We start from the raw sequence: 9,396 nt of genomic DNA, 5'->3' as shown, positions 1-9,396 counted from the left end.
CACTGTAAACTGCTCTCAGAGTGCCATTTTATACCTTTGATGTCATTTTGTCTAGCTTCTGGAAAGAAATTTTGGATGTTGGATAATGTTTGGATGATTTTGACTAGTTTCTGCCTTATCTTTCGCTGCATTCATAAGGAGAATTCATACATACCATGTCCATAAGAAAACACTGGATTCAGGAGACATTTAAAAGCATTACATTAATACCATCTATTGGCTTTGTTTGTCCTGTCCTTTACATTAGAAAACAACATGGCGTGCCCTTCCAAACTGTAAAACTTGACAAACAGGATCCATTCAGGATGTTGTGGGGTGGATGAAGCCAGCTTTTCTGAAATGTCTTTATTCATGGACCGTTGGCAGGGATCTTATGGGACACTTGATGGCTTTGCAGTGTGTTTCGATGCACTTTAGAGGTCGACAGTGATGTAGCGGAAGCATCAGGTGATGAAGGAGTTGCATTGTGTATTGAAGGCGGTACAGGTGACCCCAGTTGTGTTGAGGTCTCTTAACCAATCAGTATTTTTCACATGGACTGCCTATATAAGCTTCAACCAATATTTTCCTTTGTCTTACAAAACCAAAGGCTTATTGTGCATGCTGCCTGTTTTTTTTTTTTTTTTTTTCCCATTTTTTTCTATGTCTATCTTTGTGCTTATTGTCTTCGATTTCTTGTGTTATGGAACCTCTAAGCCATATCACATGACTGTATGCTCTGTCTGTTAATGATAGGATTTGTGTATACCTGTATGCATTACGAGTGTGTGTTCTTGATTTGTGTGTGTGTGTGTGTGTGTGTGTGTCTTATGACTATGATTAATTCATTATAAATGTGTAAAAGATGGGTGTTTATGGGATGCATTGTTGTCAAAGTACTGTGCTATATTGTGCCTTCAATTTGTTTTTCTATATTGGTAGATACATATAAATTGTGTAGATATCATGGCTGGAATTATTTCCTGTAATATGTTACCTGCAGAAGGCCCTTGAGGGTTTTTAGGCTATTCTCGCTCACATTTTCCTGCTAATTTTATTTTGTATCTTTTATGAAGTTTATATATATATATATATGTATGTGTGTGTGTGTGTGTGTGTGTGTGTGTGTGTGTGTGTGTGTGTGTGTGTGTGTAAATAAAGAAACCAAACCAAACAGTAGTTTATAAAGGACTGGGCCTTGACTTTTGTTTTCTGATCATTTTCTCACAAACAATCTGCCTCCCTGGAGTGTGGGGAAATTCACCTTCAGCACTTCCTTTGTCTTAGTGATGCTCAGCTCAGGCTGAAGCTGCCTGCTGGGGTCTGAGATAAAGGTGGTCATGCCGAGAGCTCAGGATCGATGACAAACTTGACTGAATGAGAGTTGAGGTATGAAGCCAGTGTGAGCACAGGACAGAGAGCACAAGTGAGTTGACACATCTTTAAGAGAAGCCAGTTGAGGTGAGCAGTGTTTCTGGGCATGTTGTGTGTTGACCGGCGCTCTGTCAGTGTGCTGTGGAAGCAAATCTGTGATCCATATCATAACTGTTGCCGCAGGTGAAAGTTTTTATTTGCTGCGATGAATGAAGGCCTGTGTCTGTGAGCTCCAGGTTCCACTGTCTGACACAGGGCTGCATTAAATATTGCTCCTCACACTTCTACTGAGGAATGACATTTAACAGTGGGGTGGCTCGTGTAACTACATCTCTGCTTAAATGAATGGATGACACAGTTAGCGCAGTAAATGCAGTTTAAAACTCATAATAAGCCACACAGCGCATGTCAGTTTTCAATCAATCAATCAATCAATCAAATTTATTTATAAAGCACATTTAAAAACAACCCAAGTTGACCAAAGTGCTGTACAGTTAAAAATGAATAAAATAAGTACAATGCATGAAATAAATACAAGAAGTAAAGTAATAATCACAACAAAAAAACAACAGTCAACAAAGATCAAGGCACAAAAACAGCAATATCAGGCGGACTCAAAAGCTATACTAAAAAGGTAAGTTTTAAGCCTGGATTTAAAAGAGTCAATGGAGGGGGCAGATCTAACAGAGGGGGGAATGCTGTTCCAGAGTCTGGGGGCAGCTGCCATAAAGGCACGGTCACCCCTGAGCTTAAAATTGAATGCTGATTCATCCAGTTTCAAAACGTATTCATCTGACGTCTGTCTGATTTATGATATGAATGAATACACAGCGTTAGATAGTCAGAGATCATTCCTGCTACATTCAAGGCCAGCTCTTTCACATTACTAAATTAAATACCAGCCAAATACCAGTGCAAGTACAAACATTTTCTTTCAGTATTTTCAATTGTTACACCTTTTCAAATGCAGTGTTTGTCTCCTTACACATTTGGTCTCTAGCAACAGTCTATGGGCTCTAGTTTCGCAGACCTGGCGAGGCGCGGGCGCAGCGCAGCTGCGCTGCGCCACCTGGGTGTGGCCAAGTGGATTTTGCAAGTTTGGCACGCCGTGCGCCTTGGCGCAACTACTGCGCCGTTCCTCCTACCGGCGCAAGGGAGGAGAGAAGGCGTGGTGTGGGTTTGACACAGCCGATTCACTTTAAACCAATCAAATGAGCCCCTGTCCTCGCCTTTAAAATGCGCTGCGCGAAGGCGTAGTGGTAGTCTACACATTTGACATGGACGAAGAGAGCAGCCGCATCACACACGCACTGAGACCAGTCTTGGATGCTGCAATGTTGCTGGAGCTACCTGCCATCCATCTGTCCACCCATCCATCTAACCACCCATCCATCCATGCATCTATCCTTAAATTTGTCTTCCTGAGTCCCCTGTCTTTCCATTACCTACCTGCCTCGCATCTCTTTTTTTCCAGCTCTGTCACCGTCTGTTAAAGTTATTGATTTTTACGAGCAAATATAAATTTTACTGTGAAGCCCCCATTTTTAATGAATGTTTTTACCTCAAAGGATAATCCTCTCCATATTCATATAAATAGCCTACATGTTTGTTTTGCAACTTTCGACTCCATCACTTACTGATGCAACAACACACTAGAGATTAAAACAAAATCCGGTTCATGAAAGCTTTTACATTTGCTGTTCTAAACGCCCAGTGTCTGGCAAGGAACCGATGCATTTTACATTTTCGATATGTGTGGAATCAGGGTTTCCGTTAGAAAAAATTGGCACAGGACAACGTGACCGACAGGTTTTCAATTTACCAGACAAATGTTTGAAATTCCGGTCAAATATTATCTGAATTTACTGAGCTTAAAATTATATGCAGGCTATATAAGAATGATATCAAGGCATGTCAATTTATAGCGTAATCCTTTTATTGAAAAGCAGGCTGTATCAAATAAAATTAGTGCCGTCAATTGACTCACGTGCGTAACGTCTAAAATAAATAAATAAATATTGCACAAGCCTGTGCTCTTTTAACATGAACGTTGCATACAATTGCAACTACAATTTGCAAACAAAAAAACTGGCTCATATCATTTTAATAACGCGGCGTGCTGCCAACTTGAAATCAAATAGATGCAATAAAAACTTAATTCATCAGCTGAATTAAAATCAAAAGTCTCAAGTGTCTCTCCGCAACTTGCAATGCGCATCAGTCTTGTGACCTTGTTCTCAGCGACTTCGCTGTGCTGTTTTGATCCGGTTCTGCAGAGAAAAACCCTCTCTCTCCCTCTGGTACACCGGAGACAGGGATCACGCAGTCTTTTTTTTTTTTTTTTTTTTTTTTAATTATAAATAAAATTACGTGGAAATTGACTGTTTTAATAAAATTCAAATTGTGAATATTTTCACCGGACATTTAAAAATTACCGGACTTTGGCAGATTTTACCAGTCATAGTCCGGTGATTACCGGATAACAAAAACCCAGAGTGGAATATTTAAATATATATGGAAGAAAAACTGTGTAGTTAACAGGAGCAGCGCCACACACCATGACTGGAAAAAAGACATCACGGTACTGGATAGGCTACATTGTTTGACTGACAGGTGATCAGGTTGGGTTTCCATTACGCTGCCAAACGGTGCCAATCTCCTTTGATCTGACATCAGATGTGACGGGACAGTCGATATGGAGGTACGTTTATGTACTGACTGAGATAGTAGCATTGAATAGTGGTTTCTGTGGGTATTTATTGCATTGTTACTGTGCCTGACGTTCTGGAAACCTGCCTGTGAGGTTGTGGTGACTGTGCGCACTGCCCGCCTGTCAGCCAAACTTCCACTGCGCCGGCCCGCTGCGCCTTGCGCCGAAAGTAGACGTGGTTTCAGGAGGCGAGCTTTTGGCGCACCTCGGCGAAGCCTTTTGACACGAAACTGTCACTGCGCCAAGATGAATCTGTCGACACCTCCCCCTGCTGCGCCGCCACTCCCATCTCAGCGCAGATCCGTCTGCGAAACTTGGAAACCGTTCGCCTCGCGCGTTGCGCCTGTCGAAACTAGCTCTGCGCGGGGTGCGCCTCACTGCGCCACCCTGCGCTGCGCCGGGAAACTAGAGCCCTATCTATCTATCTATCTATCTATCTATCTATCTATCTATCTATCTATCTATCTATCTATCTATGTGTACTAGAGGCAATCCTCCTACAGGTTTTTGGCCCCCTCTTTAGATTCATGTATATCTTTAGATACGTGTGGTTTCAGCTTATAATCCATTGTTATTTTTGTTCGTAGTCCTTGGGCTCTAGTTTCGCAGACCAGGCGAGGCGGGGGCGTAGCGCAGATGCGCTTCGCCAACTGGGTGTGGCCAGGCGGATTTTCCAAGTTTGGCACGCCGTTCTCGGTGGCGCAAGTACTCCGCCATCCCTCCTACCGGCGGAGGGGAGGAGAGAAGGCATGGAGTGGGTTTGACACAGCCGATTCACATGTAACCAATCAAATGAGCCCCTGTCCTTGCCTTTAAAATGCGCTGTGTGAAGGCGTAATGAAAGTTTACACAGCTGACATGGAGGTCTATTGCCGCGGGCGGAGCGGAGCTCAGGAGACAGGCGCGGAGCGGAGACCGGCGAGCAGTGCGGACACGTCACCAAAACCTCACAGGCAGGCTTCCGGGATGTTAGACACATGAACGATGCAATAAATACCGAAAAAAACACTATTCAATACTACGATCACAATCAGCACATACATATATCTCCATATCAACTGTCCCGTCACAGCTGATGTCAGATCAAAGAAGATTGGCACCGTTTGTGCTGATCGTGAGGTTTTGGTGATGTGCGCCAGGCAGCCAAACTTCCACTGCGCCAGCTCCGCTCCGCCTTGCGCTGAAAGTAGACGTGGTTTCAGACGGCGAGCTTTTGGCGCACCTCGGCGAAGCCTTTTAGCACGAAACTGTCACTACGCCAAGCCGAATCTGTCGGCACCTCCCCCCGCTGCGCCGCCACTCCCATCTCGGCGAACCTCCGCCTGCGAAACTTGGACACTGTCCGCCTCTCCCGCTTCGCCGGTCGAAACTAGCTCTGCGCGGGGTTCGCCTCACTGCGCCACCCCGCGCTGCGCCGGGAAACTAGAGCCCCTTATGTTGGCATTAGTTTGTGAGACATAATGCAATGAAGATTGGTGTGTATGGCTGACAGATTTCTCTGTGTTGTCTTATGTCACCAGCTAAATGTTGTCTTTTAATGCTGATGGCCGACATGCATGTGTGCTCTGAAATAACTCTCCATGACAGGAGGTGGCAATAATCTGTATTCATAACTCTAAAAAGCAAACTAGAAACCTCTGGATTGCAGAAAGACAAAGAAACAAATGTGTGCTAGCCAGACGTTTTCATGCTGCTTTTATCCATTTCATTATCATGACGCAAATCAAGAATCAGATGAGATAATATGATGAGATATGAAATCAAGCTGAACAATGAACAGTGCTTTTGCTTTGCTCATTTCCGTCTCCGCTTGTACCATAAACAGCTCTCTCGCCCCTTCGCCACCAGTTCAACAAGCTGAACCAGCGATGAACACACTGTAAAAACTACGGGCAATCACTCATTACAGAATCTCAGTGACAGCCCAGTACTGTGTCTATATAATGGGAAAATTAAGCATTTTGGTTTTGGATGGCAGAGCTAATTTATGCAAAGCAAGTATTAAGATTCCCTTATGATACCCCCAGTAAAGCAGGCTTAAAGGACTATACCAGTGATTTTGCATGTTTATCATAACATCCATAAAATGTATAAACTTCACGTTTCTGCTAATCTTTCCCCAAAGCAAGCAGTCATATTTTAAAACTCCTATATATGGAAAACTATATCAGTTTTCCAGCCACTGGTTTCCATTCATTCCACTATGATATGAAAATGAACTTTCAAAGACCTCAAACTTTCTTCAGATCTGTATTCCATCATCATAATAAAGTCATCCACATTAGTTTTCCCTAAAAGCAGCAGCACTGTTGTGTTTTGGTGACTTGAAATATGGTTTCACCGCCGGCAAATAGTTTGCAAAGTGGTTTGTTGCAATGTAAAATGCAGGTGAATTTTAGTAAATGGGACAAACATTCAGAATCACAGGTGTGGTCCTCTAATACTGTCCTCTGTGTCAGCATCCTGTTGCTTCAGTGGGCTAAACTGTACACCAGGGCTATTCAATTACAAATTCAGTTGGGCCAGATTTTTAACCGAGACCTTAAGCTGGGCCAGACATTTTCCAGACATTTAAAATGGCGGTTTTCATCGTCAATTTTTCGTTTAAGGGTTGAAAAAGACATACTTTTGAGCCGCTAGCATCAGTAACTTTCAAAACAACGCGCTGCAGTGTGAGTTGGTTGTGTGTTGCTAGGCAATGTGGAGTGTTGCATTCACTTTCTGAACTACTGCAGGGATTTCGAGTTCATTCTCGCGAATGTTTTTCTCTGCTTTTTTGGTTGAACCACGAGCTGGGCCACTCGGGAATTGCTTCTGGGCCGCATGTGGCCCGCGGGCCGCCAATTGAATAGGCCTGCTGTACACCATGTAAATGTAAGAGTATACATATGTATATGGAGTATACCCAGCTCTTTTTCTGGCAATTTATGGCAGACCCACCTATCAGCCAAAAATCATTTAAAAATGTAGAGGAGAATACCCACTTCTTCTTTAGTGACGTACCTATTTCCTTAATAGTATACCAACCTCATTAACTACCACTACACCACTGTTTATTGCATGTTGGCTCCTCCCTCTCCTAGTTTTTCCTGTCTCTCTCTGCACTTTGAACAATTTAGTGAACAAGACAAAAACAAAAAATAAATGCAGTGCGCTGTTGGAGAGCAGTGGAAGTGACTGCGTCATCCAGAGAAAGTCAGAATGGCTGCTGAAACCTGCTGGGTGACACACTGTCACAGAGCTCCGCGGTGTGTATCTGAAAGAGTTCAACACCCTGAAATGACACATGGAGGCAGTGTCGTAAAATTATATTTTATCACAAGGACTAGAATAAAAGCTTGACTTTTCATATTCAACAGCTTACTGACACCATTATACTGTATTTCTGTAACTGAAATTTCATGAAAAGAGGCTGCTGCTGGAATATTTAATGCTATTGACATCCACTGAGGCAATAGTGGGAGGCTGTGCGATGTTTCATGTCTGAGGTCCACTTAAGATGGTGCTTGCTTTTATGTTTTTAACAAGGACATTGTCATCTCTAAACTCTCCCTGGTTCTGAGGGCGTAGGCTGTCATACACTATTATTTATACCTCCTGATTTTCCAGCTCCATGACCCCCCTGCTGCATTGCTTTTACGTCCGGTACAGGCAGTTCACCGCTTAGTCACCACCCACCTGTTTCTGTAGTAATCACAGAAAGAAAAGGCAGAGTGCCAAAAAATCCTCCAGGCCTTTGTCCCTGGAATGCCTCTTGCTTTCGATAGCAGTGCTGAGCAGAAGCTGTAGCTTTAGTATTGCCACGTGATTGTTTGAAAACCCACATGAAACATCATGCTCTTTCAGTAGCTCTTTTTTAATTCAGTTTTGTAACCAGTAATATTTGTCCATCTCTTTGTGCATTCAAGAGGTTCATCAAAGCAACCGGCTGATCTTGGTGTAAAAAACATTTCAGGTGTTATGAGATGTTTTCATCAGACTGGAGGGGGGTCTTTGGTGCCCAGCAAGAGCCAGCCTGCAAGATCACAAGCCACTAAGCAGGGGTTCACATTAACTTCAAGTGGCATGAATGCATGTGTCCAAATTGGACAACAATTTCCATGTGGTAAAAAAATCCATTCATCAGGATCATTTTTAGTAATCTAACAGTACACCACACTTGTCAGCATAACACAGAGCATCAAATGTAAACAGCATGACATTCAGCAGCACAGATTAAGAGATAATTATCACAGAATTCATTTTTTTTTTCTTAAGTAAATGTATAAAAGGAGTAGCAGACTAAAATCCAGGCCAGAACCACAGAACTCAGTATCAAAGACCTTTAATCATGTTTTTGAATGTGTAGCATAAACTGAAAATGATTTATGTTGGCTAAACATCCATGTTGCTTAAATGTCATTAAGGGGCTAGATCTGTTTGATAACTGGGAATTAATAGCCTTTTAGAAACCAGTATTGACTGCGATGTGCTCCCACTACATCGACAAGACGGTGACAAGCTGCTCTTGGACAAAGGAAAATCATTCTGCTGAGTTTGGTAATTGTATTTGACATTTTCTTCAACACTTACTGGTCTGCACTGTGAAGGGGAGCCCAACGTAACACACAGTACACCGCTTCTTCATCCCCCTGCTTCAGCATTCATTTTCATTGATTTTGCTTCACTCCCTCTTGTCTCCTAAATTGAATGTCTTGAAATGTCTTGTCTAGCACACTTCAAAAGCTTTCCTCCAAGTGTGTGACATTCATGTACTTGTTCTGCTTACAAATGCAGTTTTTTTTTTTTTTTTTTTTTTTTTTTTTTTATCTTGTCCATTCAGGCATTTGATAAATACAGCACTTGCCATGTGGGTGTTTGTTGGCACGATCTGGACCAGAGCATTGTCACTGAATAAAAAATAGAATATGATATGTATCTTGTCAGATTATTTGACCTTCAGACCAGCAATGAAATCTGCTCAAATCTGAAAGACAATTTGTGTTTTTTTGGGTGGGATTTGTGAAAAGATTTCACCATGAACAGTGCAGGTGTTTCCAGTACCTATAGCACTGAGTTTGTGGCCAGTGTTGTATTTCATTATTCCGTGTAATGTGAAAGCAGGGAGCTAAATATTTGATAATCAATCTATAATGAATGTTGCGTCAAAAACAGCTGGGATACCCTCTTGTTTACCATACCATTATCTGCTAGGCTTATGCTTATTTTTGAGATTTGGTGAACATGAATCATAATGCCGCAAAATGAGTTTCATAACGGTGCATTCAGTGAAACACTGATTCATGCCTTACACCAGATTTCACACTTATTTTATGATCGAGTCAGTTGTTTGT

This window comes from Myripristis murdjan, chromosome 3 (assembly GCF_902150065.1).
Source record: "Myripristis murdjan chromosome 3, fMyrMur1.1, whole genome shotgun sequence".
Classification (NCBI taxonomy): Eukaryota; Metazoa; Chordata; class Actinopteri; order Holocentriformes; family Holocentridae; genus Myripristis; species Myripristis murdjan.
This window is presented reverse-complemented; position numbering follows the sequence as displayed.